The following is a 13,107-nucleotide window of genomic DNA, read 5'->3' as shown; positions in this document are numbered from 1 at the left end:
CCCTAATTTCATAGGTTTACGGCTCAAGTCGTAAAAATTCACTCTGGGCTGAAGTTTGGCATCCAGTGTCTTAGCTGATGTTAAGCTGGGCACTCAGAAACAGAGACATGTCTAGCTTCAGACATGTGGGGGGACTTCTATACTTACTCCTGAAACTGGTCAAACTGGGGCTTCGAAACCACTGGTCAAGGCTGCAGCAAAGGCCCATCGCAGAAAACGTGTTTTTGAAAAGTGATCTTATTCCACCGGAAATATAAATTCCCTCCGCACAGAACAAGGGAGGTGCTAACCAGCAGGCTCTAATGTGATTGGCATTCAGGGCAGAAGGCAAGAGACCCTCTGTACACCCACTGCCAGGCCCTCAAGCTGCTATCACCCTAAATGACATCTGGATTTCCAAATGTGGGCAGCCTTGCAGAGGGCTAGAGTTGGAAGCTGATGCCAGGGCTTTTGCTGTTTTGCTTTTGTTTGTTTTGTGGGTGTGTGGGTGTGTGTGCCCACGCGTGTGTGGATATGTATGTGCATGTGGAGGCCAGAAGACCTCAGGTGCTGGTCACTTTTTGGCGAAATCCATTTCCAACTGCCCTAACCACTAGCAGTGCCTGCTACACTTCCAGTTTCGCCTCAGCCTTTATTTTTTTTAACTATTTTTCTTTATTTGCACAGAGAGGGAGAGAGAAAAAGAGAAGCAAGGGGAGAGAGAGAGAGAGAGAGAGAGAGAGAGAACGCGCACCAGGACTTTTTGCCTCTGCGAACAAACTCCAGATGCATGCACCACTTTGTGCATTTGGCTTTACGTGGGTACTGGGGAATCGAACCCAGGCTGTCAGGCTTTGTAATCAAGTGCCTTTAACCGCTGAGCCATCTCCCCAGCCCTATCCTTGTTTTTATTGAGAGTGGCAATACAATGGACGTACTGTAATTTGGTCATAACACCTTCCCATTAGCTCCTTTTGTTTCCCCTCTCTATCGTCATTCCAATGACCCCCTCCTCTCTCCAACTAGTCCGTCTTGAATTTTGATGTCCCCCCCCCCATTATCTATGTCAAAATGTTGATGTGCTCAGTACTGTGAGGCCATGTGGAGGCAACAACAGCCTACTGCCACTACAAGGTCATGATTGCACTGGTTACTTCATGTCCAGGACACAGGTGTCCCTAAGTACTCCTCCTCAGCCACAACCTTTTTCATTCTTGGTTCTAGTGAATGTTTCCAGTCCTAGCACAGCAGTAAATATGAAATGGTAACTCTGATTTGGAGTTGTAAAGTTCCCTGGTTTCCAGCAAGCTTGTGCATCATTTTATACGTTCAGCAGTCAGTCCTGTTTGCTCTTTTATGGAGAAGTCATTGCCACATGTCTGATTATTGGCTCATTGGAGGGGTCATCTTTAGGGGACAGCGGTGTGGCTCCGTGCTAGAGCACTCGCCTCACATGCAGAAGGCTGAGTTCCATCCTTCGCGGAGAGAGACAGAGACTGTTTGTTTCAAGCTGATTACAGTAGTCCTCAGCATTCAGATAACTGAGGCGGGAGGATCACGAGTTCAAGGTCAACTGGCTCTACCTAATAAAGTCCAGACCAACTTGAGGTACCAAGTGAGACCCTGTCTGAAAAATGAAAAGGAACTTATTTTCAACCTGAGCTAATATTTTGAATGTCATTATTAGCCTCAGTGTCCAGAGAGTTATTAGAGGAACTATAAAAGGAGTGGAAATGTCCATCATAGAGGCAATCTGTTGTCTTAGTAATGACTATTGCACAAATACTTTCATTTTTCTAAGTTGCAAGAGGACCTGGTACACCACACCCCTTCACCTTGGAAATAAATAAAAATATTTTTGAAATGATGCATTCAAAGAAATGGGTGGCCATGCCTATACTCCTAACACGTGGGAGGCTGAAGCAGGAGGATTGTGACTTGCAGGCCAATGTTGATTATATAATGATAGAAATCCTGTCTCAGGGAGCTGGAGAGATGGCTTAGCGGTTAAGGCACTTGCCTGCAATGCCAAAAGACCTCGGTTCAATTCCCCAGGACCCATGTAAGCCAGATGCACAATGTGGCACATGCATCTGGAGTTCGTTTGCAATGGTTGGAAGCCCTGACATGCCCATTCTCTCTCTCTCTCTCTCTCTCTCTCTCTCTCTTTCTGCCTGTTTCAAATAAATAACTAAAACTAAAATATTTTTTAAAAGAAAGAAATTCTGTCTCAAAAAAATTGAGCATGCATGTAATGCATCTGTTGATGAAAATCTAATAAAATAAAAGCATTGAAAACTTACAACTTAGACTTAAATCCCTCACCCATCCCACCAAAAAAGACCTCCCTATGCACATCCTCTGCCTCAGCTGTTTTTCCCTCTTCTCTGGAGCTCACTCTCACCTGACTGTCATGTTTGTTACTTCTTTTCTTTAGTATGTGGCTCATCAGTGTAAGTACCTATCCCTAACCTATATTTATTTATTTATTTATATATTTTTTTAAATTTTTATTAACATTTTCCATGATTATAAAAAAAATATCCCATGGTAATTCCCTCCCTCCCCACCCCCACACTTTCCCCTTTGAAATTCCATTCTCCATCACATTACCTCCCCATTACAATCATTGTACTTACATATATACACTATCAACCTATTAAGTATCCTCCTCCCTTCCTTTCTCTTCCCTTTATGTCTCCTTTTTAACTTTTTAACTTTTAACTTTTATTTATTTATTTATTTGACAGAGAAAGAGAGAGAGAGAAAAAAAAAAAAACAAAAACCGGACACGCCAGGGCCTCCAGCCACTGCAAATGAACTCCAGACTGGTACGCCCCCTTGTGCATCTGGCTAATGTGGGTCCTGGGGAATCGAACCTGGGTCCTTTGACTTTGCAGGAAAATGCCTTAACCCGCCAAGCCATTCCTCCAGCCTTCCCTAACCTATATTGCTCAGGTTTCTGTTTGTATGTTTGGAAGGGGGAGGGGTGTGTGTGAGTGCAGACGTGTGTGGCGGTCAGAGGACAAGCTTGTACGTGGGTCCTCACCTTTCACCTTGTTTGAGGCAGTCTTCTACGGCTCTCCACTCTGACCACCAGGCTAGCCAACCCCCGAGCTTCTAGAGGATTCCCCTGTCTTCACCTCTCTTCTCAGCCCAGGTGCCCTGGGGCTATGCTTGCACTACCATGTCCAGTTTTGTTTGTTTGTTTGTTTGTTTTTTTCGAGGTAGGGTCTCACTCTAGCCCAGGCTGACCTGGAATTCACTATGTAGTCTCAGAGTGGCCTTGAACTCATGGTGATCCTCCTATCTCTGCCTCCCCAGTGTTGGGATTAAAGGCATGTGCCACCACGCCTGGCTCTATGTCCATTTTTTTAAAAATTTTTTTTTTGTTCATTTTTTATTTATTTGAGGGTAACAGAGAAAGAGGTAGATAGAGAGAATGGGCGCGCCAGGACTTCCAGCCACTGCAAACAAACTCCAGACGCGTGCGCCCCCTTGTGCATCTGGCTAACGTGGGTCCCGGAGAATTGAGCCTTGAACCGGGGTCCTTAGGCTTCACAGGCAAGCACTTAACCGCTAAGCCATCTCTCCAGCCCCATGTCCAGTTTTTTACGCGGGTTCTGGGCGTCTGAACTCAACGCTGGCACAGCAGACGCCTTACCAACGGAGCCATTGTCACCAGCCCCCTTCTCAATTCTTGCTTTTATCTGACACTTCAAGGTCTGGCAATCTAGTGAATGCGAAATGGGAACTGTGATTTATGAGTCGTGTTTTCCTGATTTCCAACGAGGCTGAGCCTCTTTCTCCGCGTTGCTTACCCGGTCCTGTTTGCCCTTGAGGGATGCATATGTTCGAGCCTTCAGTCTCTTTAGTGCATCTGTTTTTTTCTTTTTCTGACTCGTTTGAAGAAGTCCCGTGTGCTCTGTCTTACGGTTGAGGGTCTGTGCTAATGGGGGTGGCCCGTCCTTTCCTTTCCTTGTGCTGACTTTCAATCAGCAGGAGGTTTGACAGCGCTTGCGAAGGCTTCGTCCTTTCCTATGGGACTGTTTCTCATGGGAGAAAAGGAAGCCGGGATTTAGCTCACCCTCAGTAAGCAGCTCCCCTGCTCCCTCTTGGGTAGCGTTGGCTGGGACGAATCTGGAGTTGATTCCATTTATTTTACACATATTTTTTTTTCCAACTCAGGAGCCTGTCTCTAGAGACCCCCAAAAAAGTACAGGCTTTGGTTGATAACTTTCACCTGTTCTGGGGGAAATTCTGCTTAGTGTCAAACGCCCACCAGAGTCACAAAAAGAGTCAGTAGGAAATTGTAAAAAAAAAAAAAAAAAAAAAAAAAAAAACACAAAGAATCCTCAGCTTTACTTAGGGTTCGTGGTAGTGGGGAGACATAGAGTGAGCAGCCCTGGTGTCTAAACCAAGCCCCAGTGCTGACTCACTACTGCAAGCTGTCAGACCCTTGCTAACCTCGGCCACCGAACAAGCATCACTGGGACTGTATTTTGAAGATGGCACAGATGAGCGAGGAGGTGTTACCGTGCCTACACTGGGCACAACTTTCAACAAAAGGCTGCCCCCTTCTCCTTTGAAAGGAGAAGCCCTCAGCAGCCAGCTTGCTCGACTCACCCATGAGCTCTGCCACCAACCTTCCCTCCACCACTGTCCCCAGACTTGCACCCACACTCTCTGCCCATGTGAAGACTACAGAGAGAGAGTTGCTGGCCATGGCCTACATGATTCTTTTCTTCAAGTGATCAGGATTTTATTTTTCTTTCTTTTTTTTTTTGTTCTTTTTAAATTTTATATTTATTTATTCATTTATTTGAGTGAGAGAGAGAAAATCGGATTTTATTTTTCTTTTTTGGATTTTCGAGGTAGTGTTTCACTCTAGTCCAGGCTGACCTGGAATTCACTATGGAGTCTCAGGGTGGCCTCGAACTCATGGTGATCCTCCTACCTCTGCCTCCCGAGTGCTGGGATTAAAGGTGTGCGCCACCACACCTGGCAGGAATTTTAACACTGTGTGCATAACTATTCTAACTCAGCTCACCATATTTCATATACTTGTTATATGAACCTTCACTGCTACCTTTTTTTTTCAAGCACAAAATCTTAGGGATGGCCATTTAGGACAAAACACATGTGGATATTCTGATTTTCATGGTCAATTAGTGTTTTGCTTGTAAATGCCATCTAGACTCTCCCTTGCTGTCAGCATCTCTCCCCATTACATCCACCAAATACACACATGGACATTACATTCACGAACTCAGTCTTACACAGGCGTTAGGTGCCACCATCTACCCAGGACAAGCGACTGTGATCGGAGTGAACCTGGAGGTGGTCACCATGGCTTTTGTTGTAAAGCCTCCAACTCCATCTTCATTGTACTTAATTACAGAATGAAGAAGCTCTCTAAGACCTTTCCCCTTGGCCAGCCTCTCACTAGTTGATCTCAGCTGGGCTTTCTAATGCCCAGTTCCAGGATTCCTATTTTTTAAAAACTTTATTTTATTTTATTTATTTGAGAGAGGGGGGGGAAAGAGAAAGAGAAGGAATTACATAGGTAGAGAGAGAATGGGCACACCAGGGCCTTCAGCCACTGCAAACGAACTCCAGACATGTGTGCCACCTTATGCATCTGACTAATGTGGGTCCTGGGGAATTGAACCTGGGTTCTTTGGCTTTGCAGGCAAGCGCCTTAACCACTAAACCAACTCTCCAACCCAGGACTCCTATTTGTGTGTGTTGTTTGATTTTATTTAATTTTTTTTTTTAGACAGGGTCTTACTATACAGTACAGACTGACCTCAAACTCTTGGTTCTCCAGCCTCTGACACCCAAGTGCTGAGTTTATAGGTATGAACAACTGGCTACATTTACTTTTCTAAAAGTAGGATGTTTTCCTAGCATAAAGTGCTTTTTGTGGCTAAAGTCATTGTTATAATTTTTATGGGATTGGGGATTGAACTATTCTATGCAAATGTTCTTTTATACTATATATATGCATTATATATTATATGTGTGTGTGTGTGTGTGTATCCCCAGCACTATTTTACTTTTTATATTGAGGGGCAGTGTCTCACTAGGGTAGCCTTGAACTCACTCTAAACCAGGCATGATTTGAATATGTGATCCTCTTGCCTCAGCCTCTCGAAGATCTGTGTTTCCAGGCCTGTGCCACCAGGCTTGGCTTTCATTGTAACTGTTAGTCATTTGCAACACATTGACCTGTGTTTGTGCTGTTGGAATGCATATTGTTTTTATTACATGTAGATTTTTTTTGGTTAGATCCTTTGATCTCATTCTACTTTCATTAGTGTGAAGGTGGTGATTCAGTGAAATCCTATACATTTTTGCATAGACCATTCCAGTGGCCCTTGTCCTCCATTGCTTTGTAGTATAGGTATTATTATTATAGGTGTTAGTTTTCTCTAGCCTCCCCAAACCTCTGCCTATCCCCTTTCAAAAGTCCCTTTTCCTACTATCCTTGAGGCTAGGACACAGTCCCAAGCCGCCCTTCTCTGCTCTGTGCTACCCCGGTGTGTTGAGGGGGGCCTGGGTGGAGGAGGCGTAGCGTCATTTCATTGCCTTCACCCTTAGTTTCCTTCAACACCACTCACACCAGGCGGTTACGGATGGTGTACTTTTATGGGAGTCCCAGGAGGGCTAACCACACCACACAGCAAATATGGTGGAAAAGAGCATGACACATCACTATCTTAGAGTCTCCAGGCTATGGCCATTACAGAGGATTGTCCCCAAGGGGAAATGAGCTGGTTTTTTTCCCTTTGGTCGGGCTCCTTACCATGTTCTTAGGCCCTCTTTCTCTCTAATTCTATCTTCCAATGTCCTGAACCCTCTGTGTTATGGGGCCCCCTCTTCCTCTTTCATGCTGAAGAAGCTCGAGTCCTCAAACTTTATTCCAGGAAATTCAGCTGTCCATCTACCACAACTCAGCCAGAAAAGTTCCACCAGGAGAGCTTGCTTAGTGGTTAGGGTACTTGCCTGCAAAGCCAAAGGACCCAGGTGTTTGATTCCCCAATATCCACGAAAAGCCAGATGCACAAAGTGGCACACACATCTGGAGTTCGTTTGCAGTGGCTGGAGGCCCTGTTGCACCCATTCTTTCTCTCTCTCTCAAATAAATAAAATATTTAATTATTTTAAGTTCTACCATAGTGTTTTCCTAAACAATGATATTCTCTATCCTGAAAATCAATTTTACAGTTTCTCTGTAGTCAAAATCCTCCAGTTAGCTTTGGTGGTTGTTTGAAACAGGATCTCAGGTATCCCAGATTGGCCTGATATTTGCTATGAACCTGAAGATGACCTTGAACTTCTGATCCTCCTGTCCCCACCTCCCAAGTGCTGGGATTACAGGTGTGCACTATTATTACACCCTGTTTATGTAATGTTGGGGATCTGACCCAGAGCTTCATGCATGCTAGGCAAGCTCTCCACCGCCTGAGCCACACCCCCCAGCCTTGGTTTTGGCTTTAATTTTTTGTTTGATTTTACTACTACATGTGCGGGAACCATGTCATATTTTGCATCATTCACAGCGACTTGCATGTGAGAGGCTCTGATGTTTGTTCTTCACTGTTGGTCTGGAGTAATGAAACACTTGCATTTCAATAGTACATTTTTTTGAAAGATGGAAGAGGGCTGGGGAAATGGCTCAGTATCGAAAGTACTTGCCTGTAAAGCCTAATGTCCTGGGTTCAGTCCCCTAGTACCCACGTAAAGCCAGCTGCACAAAGTGGTACACACATCTGGACTTTACTTGCAGTGGCTAGTGGTCCTGGCATGCCTATTCTCTCTTCTCTCTATCTCTCTCTGCTTGCAAATATATATATATACCTTAAAAAGTCACTGGGTGGGGTGGTGCATACCTTTAATCCCAGCACTCGGGAGGCAAAAGTAGGAGGATCACTGTGAGTTCCAGGCCACCCTGAGATTACATAGTGAATTCCAGGTCAGCCTGGGTTAGAGTGAAACTCTACCTCAAAAAAACTATATGTGTGTGTGTGTGTGTGTGTGTGTGTGTGTGTGTGTGTATGAATAAAGCACTAGAGGAATTTTGTTTTTTAAAAAAATTTTGCTTATTTTTATTTATTTATTTGAGAGCAACAGACACAGAGAAAGAGGCAGAGAGAGAGAGGGCGTGCCAGGGCCTCCAGCCCCTGCAAATGAACTCCAGATGCGTGCATCCCCTTGTGCATCTGGCTAACGTGGGTCCTGGGGAATCGAGCCTCAAACCGGGGTCCTTAGGTTTCATAGGCAAGTGCTTAACCACTAAGCCATCTCTCCAGCCCACTAGAGTAATTTTGATAAAAGTTAGAGTCAGGACAAGGTCTATAATCATTATACCTGGAAGTCATTCTTGTCAGTCATTTCTCATCTAACAACAACAAAAAGGCAAGTAACAAAGGAATGAAGAAAAGTAGAAGAAAAAGATAGGTAGAAATATTTTCAAGATTGTCAAACTAGAAAAGCCAACAGAGCCAAATAAAAACTATTGGATCCGCTGTGCGTGGTGTTGCTCCCCTTTAATCCCAGCACTCGGGAGGCAGAGAGGTAGGAGGATCACTGTGAGTTCAAGGCCACCCTGAGACTACATCGTGAATTCCAGGTTAACCTGGACTGGAGCGAGACCCTACCTAAAACAAACAAACAAAAACCTATTAGACCCCAGAGAGTAGTTGGTAACCACTTATAAAATAGAGGTCGATTTCCTACTACATCTCAGAACCAACTACTTAGAAAACATAATAGAAACATGTTCAAAGAAATGCCATGTATGGTAGAAATACAAAGGAGAAAAAAAAAAAAAAAACCTGTTTCCCTGGGAAGAAACTTACGGATGCTCCTTCTTTGTGGCCCACACTCTGGAATGTAATACTCCCTTATGCGTTTGCTACACACATGCTAGGCAATCACTCCACCACGGAACTGTATTTCCTGCCCTAAAAAATAAAGAGCTTTTTAAAAAGGAAGGAGGGGGGCTAGGGAGATGGCTCATGCGGTAAAGTACTTGCCATACCCAAGGATCCCCAGCACCCACATAATAAGCCAGGTGAGGGTGAAAGGGAGGTGGAAACAGAAGCATTCCTGGAACTTGCTGGTTAGCCAGTCTAGCTACTGGTCTAGCTACAAGGTCCCTGCGGAGGGACCTTGTTTGTTTCAAAGAAAATAAGCCTCGCGTCTCCATTTCCCATGTAAGCCAGACACACACAAGATGAAGTGACCAAGCAAGGCTGCACATGCGCACAAGGGGGCGCACGCGCCTGGCGTTCAATTGCAGTGGTTGGGGGCCCTGGCACACCAGTTCTCTCTCTCTCATAAAAAAAAAAAGTCTTAAAAAAAAATAAGGTGAAGAGCAATTGAAGAAGACACCTGACATGGGCCTCATTTACATCCACACACATATAACACATGCACAAGAATGAATCTGGAGTTTCAGCATTTGCTATTGCATCCCATGTAAACCAGATGCACATAGAGGCACATGCATCTGGAGTTTGTTGACAGTGGCTAGAGGACCTGGTGCCCCTATTCTCTCTCTCTCTCTCTCTCTCTCTCTCTCGAAAACAAATAAAATTTTAAAAAAATTAAATGAAGGTGAAAATTTCTATTATAAGAACAACAAAGTCACCTGTAGTATCCTGCAGCTCAGGGGACTTTTTTTCCAACCAGCAGATGCAGTTAATGTCCAAGCTACAAAAGGACGTTAGTGGTGCCGGCATCTTCTTATCTTCATCGTCCCAAGATCTCACTGCAGTAAATTGCATCGTTCACCGTTCGTGGTTTACGAACAGACATTACAGTTGGGTGGGTTTATTGAGCTTGGAAATGTAGCCTCATATACAAGTGATTCACGATTCTGTATCACAACAGTTCCTGCTCATTACGTGGATGGACAACGTGTGGTGTTTGGTCAGGTAATTAAAGGAATTGGTAGAGCAAGGATGTCGGAAAACACAGAAGTGGACGGGGTAGGAAGACTACCAACTCCTAACATGCTTGTGAAATGTGGGGCATTAGAAGAAGGAGATGAAGCCTATAGTCTCATGCTGAGTACTGACTATTGGAACTCTGTAAACTGAAGGCGATGAATTGTCAGGGAGCAATTAGCAGTCACTTGGAGGCTCTGGAAATGGACCCTTCAGATACCTAAGTACTGTCCAGGAAACTCAAGGACAGCGAGGGTTAGGAGAATATGAGCAAGCATTGGCTGATGTCAAGAGAGCTCTGATGGCCCCACAAGATAAAGCTGGCCAGGCAGGACAGCTGAAAGCCAAACAAGGGAGAAAGGCATGTGAAGATAAAGGGAAGGCAGTGCCTGTAGAGATGTTTGCTTAAAGAATTCATCTTTACTTAAGTATTACACAGTGATTGCGTAAAGGCAATTACACTGTGTAAGTTACTGTCTGCATATGATCCCTAATATATTATTATTTTTTCTTCTTCTTTCTTGAAGCAGAGTCTTTCTTACTGTAGCTCACGCCGACCTGGGACTCACTCTGTAGCCCAACCTGGCCTCCTGTTCATAGCAATCCTCCCGCCTCAGCATCCAAGTGCTGGGATTATAGGCGTGTCCCACCAGCCCAGCTCTCGTGTTTATTTGACACTTCAGGTCCTCATTGTCGGTAGTTTGGAAGTACTGGCAAGATTCTCTTGCAATAGTGTCACAAAATAGAGCATCATTGAGCTTTTTAAAATGATTGCTTGCATTTTCTCAAAGAATGATATACAGTATCTATTTGTTTGTAGACAACATAACTCCCTGCAGCCCTGGCTGGCTTGGTACTCAGTTATACTTGGTTCAAACTTGTGGTGTTACTCCTGCCTGGGCCTTCTTTTTAAAAAGAAATTGTGTTAGTTTATTTGAGAGAGGGAGAAAGAGAAAGAAAGAGGCAGAGACAGGAAGAGAGAGACTATGGGTGCTCAAGGAGCTCTTACCACTGCAAACAAATTCCAAGTGCCTGTGCCACTTTGTGTGTCTGGGTTAACGTGGGTACTGGGGAACTGAGCTCAGGCCAACACATTTAACCACTGAGCCATCTTCCCAGCCCCGCCTCTGCCTGGGTGTCTTTTTATTTATTTGTTCGTTTGTGTGTTTTTCAAGGTAGGGTCTCACTTTAGTCCAGGCTGACCTGGAATTCACTCTGTATTCTCAGGGTGGTCTCGAACTCATGGTGATCCTCCTACGTCTGCCTCCCAAGTGCTGGGGATTAAAGGCATGTGCCACCGCGCCCAGCCATTCAGCTGCTTGTTTATTTGTTTATGTTTAGTGTGTGTGGGCATGCATCCATGTGTAGGCACGCCGAGGCTTCTTGCCACTGCAAATGAACATCACACACGTGTGCCCCTTTTTGTATCTGGCTTCATGTGGATACTGGGCAATCAAACCTAGGTGTCAGGTTTTACCACGGAACCATCACCCCTGGCAATGTATTTTTCAACTCCTAAAGTCACACTTGTGAATAGATGAGCACCCATGCGTGTTTTTTGTTGCCTTCGGCACTTAGCTCATCTGTGGCCAGCATGTGCTTCTTCCTTACAGAGGACCGACTGTCGCCCACCAGAGGCTGGCTTTCCCCTCGCTGGAGATGCTTCGTAACATTTTTTGGGCTATGTGGACCACTCAATCCCTTACCGCTGTTCATCACCCCAGTTGTAATGCAACTGTAACAGAACATTAGCCATAGACAATGCATAATCCATAGTCATGGTCAGATGTCAATAAAACTATATTTATATAAAATAAAAATGCGAGCTAGCGAGATGGCTTAGCAGTTAAGATGCTGGCCTGCGAAGCCTAAGGATCTAGGTTTGATTCCCCAGTACCCAAGTAAGCTAGATGCACAAGGTGGCACATGCACCTGGAGTTCCTTTGCAGTGGTTAGGGACCCTGGCATGTCCATTCTATCTGCCTCTCTCTCTCTCTCTCTCTCAAAAATAAATAAATAAACAAATAAAAATAAAAATGAACTTTCTGGAAGACAACAGTGCCAGCATTCTCAGACGAGAGCCACAAGAAGACAGAGTGAGCTCTTCCTAACCTGCTTCTTCTCTCCTGTCATTTCCCTCCTACCCCCCATCTTCTGGCTGGCAGGTAGGGTACTTGGCATGTTACATAATGACATGAACTTAGTGTTCCTCTAAATCATCAGTGTCTTTTGCCTCATGGTTGACTCAGCCTAGATCCTTGTTTCACTTAGCACAAAGTATTTTGAGAAGTAAAGCATTCAAGGAAATTCAAACGGGTATAGCAGCCTGTGGTGTGGTTATAATATGCATTCCCCTGAGGTCTGTTGAAGTTGTGCAATCTTCATAGAAGATTTGAAATTTTGGCAATGTTTTGACTCCAAGAAACTGACAAATTCTCCTGCTCAAAAACCTCTCAAAAAAAATGGATAAAACTTTCATCCAAATACAGAGCTGACCATATAATAAAATAAGAGAAACCCTCAAAGACCAAAGGGGCTTCCCGGGATTAGAGGCTTAAGATTTTACTTTTCTCTTTTTATTTGGTTAAGGATTATCTTTTTAAAATAAACTAGGGTAGAGTACTTGCCTAGCATGTTCAATTCTTAGTACTGAAAGAAAGAAAAAACAAGAAAGAAAGAGGAGAGGAAGAGAGAGGAGGGGAGGAAAGGAAGGAGGGAGGGAAGAAAGAAAGAAAATTTTAAAAATAAGAATTTAGCATACTGTACAATAATCCAATATATGACTATACCACAATTTTTCCCCTTTCCTTTTTAATTTCCAGACCCAACTTTTTATTGAGCTCATGGCAGCTAACAGACCTGTAAACAGTGCCAGTTTACAAAGTCTTGCTGAAACATACAGCTTGTATCCATTAAACACATCTCTCTCTCTGAGATTAAAAACAAAATATGTAAATAAGTAAATAAATAAAATAAGCAAGTAAGTAAGCAAATATGGAGAAACACAGAGAGAGAATTAAGAAACACATCTTCAGTCTTCCAAGAAGACAAAGTAAAAAACAGAAGAAAGAAAGAGAAGGAAGGAAGGAGGGAAGAAGACAGGAAAGTAAGAAAGAAGAAAGAAAAAGAAAGAAAGGAAGGAGGGAGGGAGGGGAGAGGACAGAGAAAGGGA

This window comes from Jaculus jaculus, chromosome 9, assembly GCF_020740685.1.
Source record: "Jaculus jaculus isolate mJacJac1 chromosome 9, mJacJac1.mat.Y.cur, whole genome shotgun sequence".
In the NCBI taxonomy this organism is placed as follows: domain Eukaryota; kingdom Metazoa; phylum Chordata; class Mammalia; order Rodentia; family Dipodidae; genus Jaculus; species Jaculus jaculus.
This window is presented reverse-complemented; position numbering follows the sequence as displayed.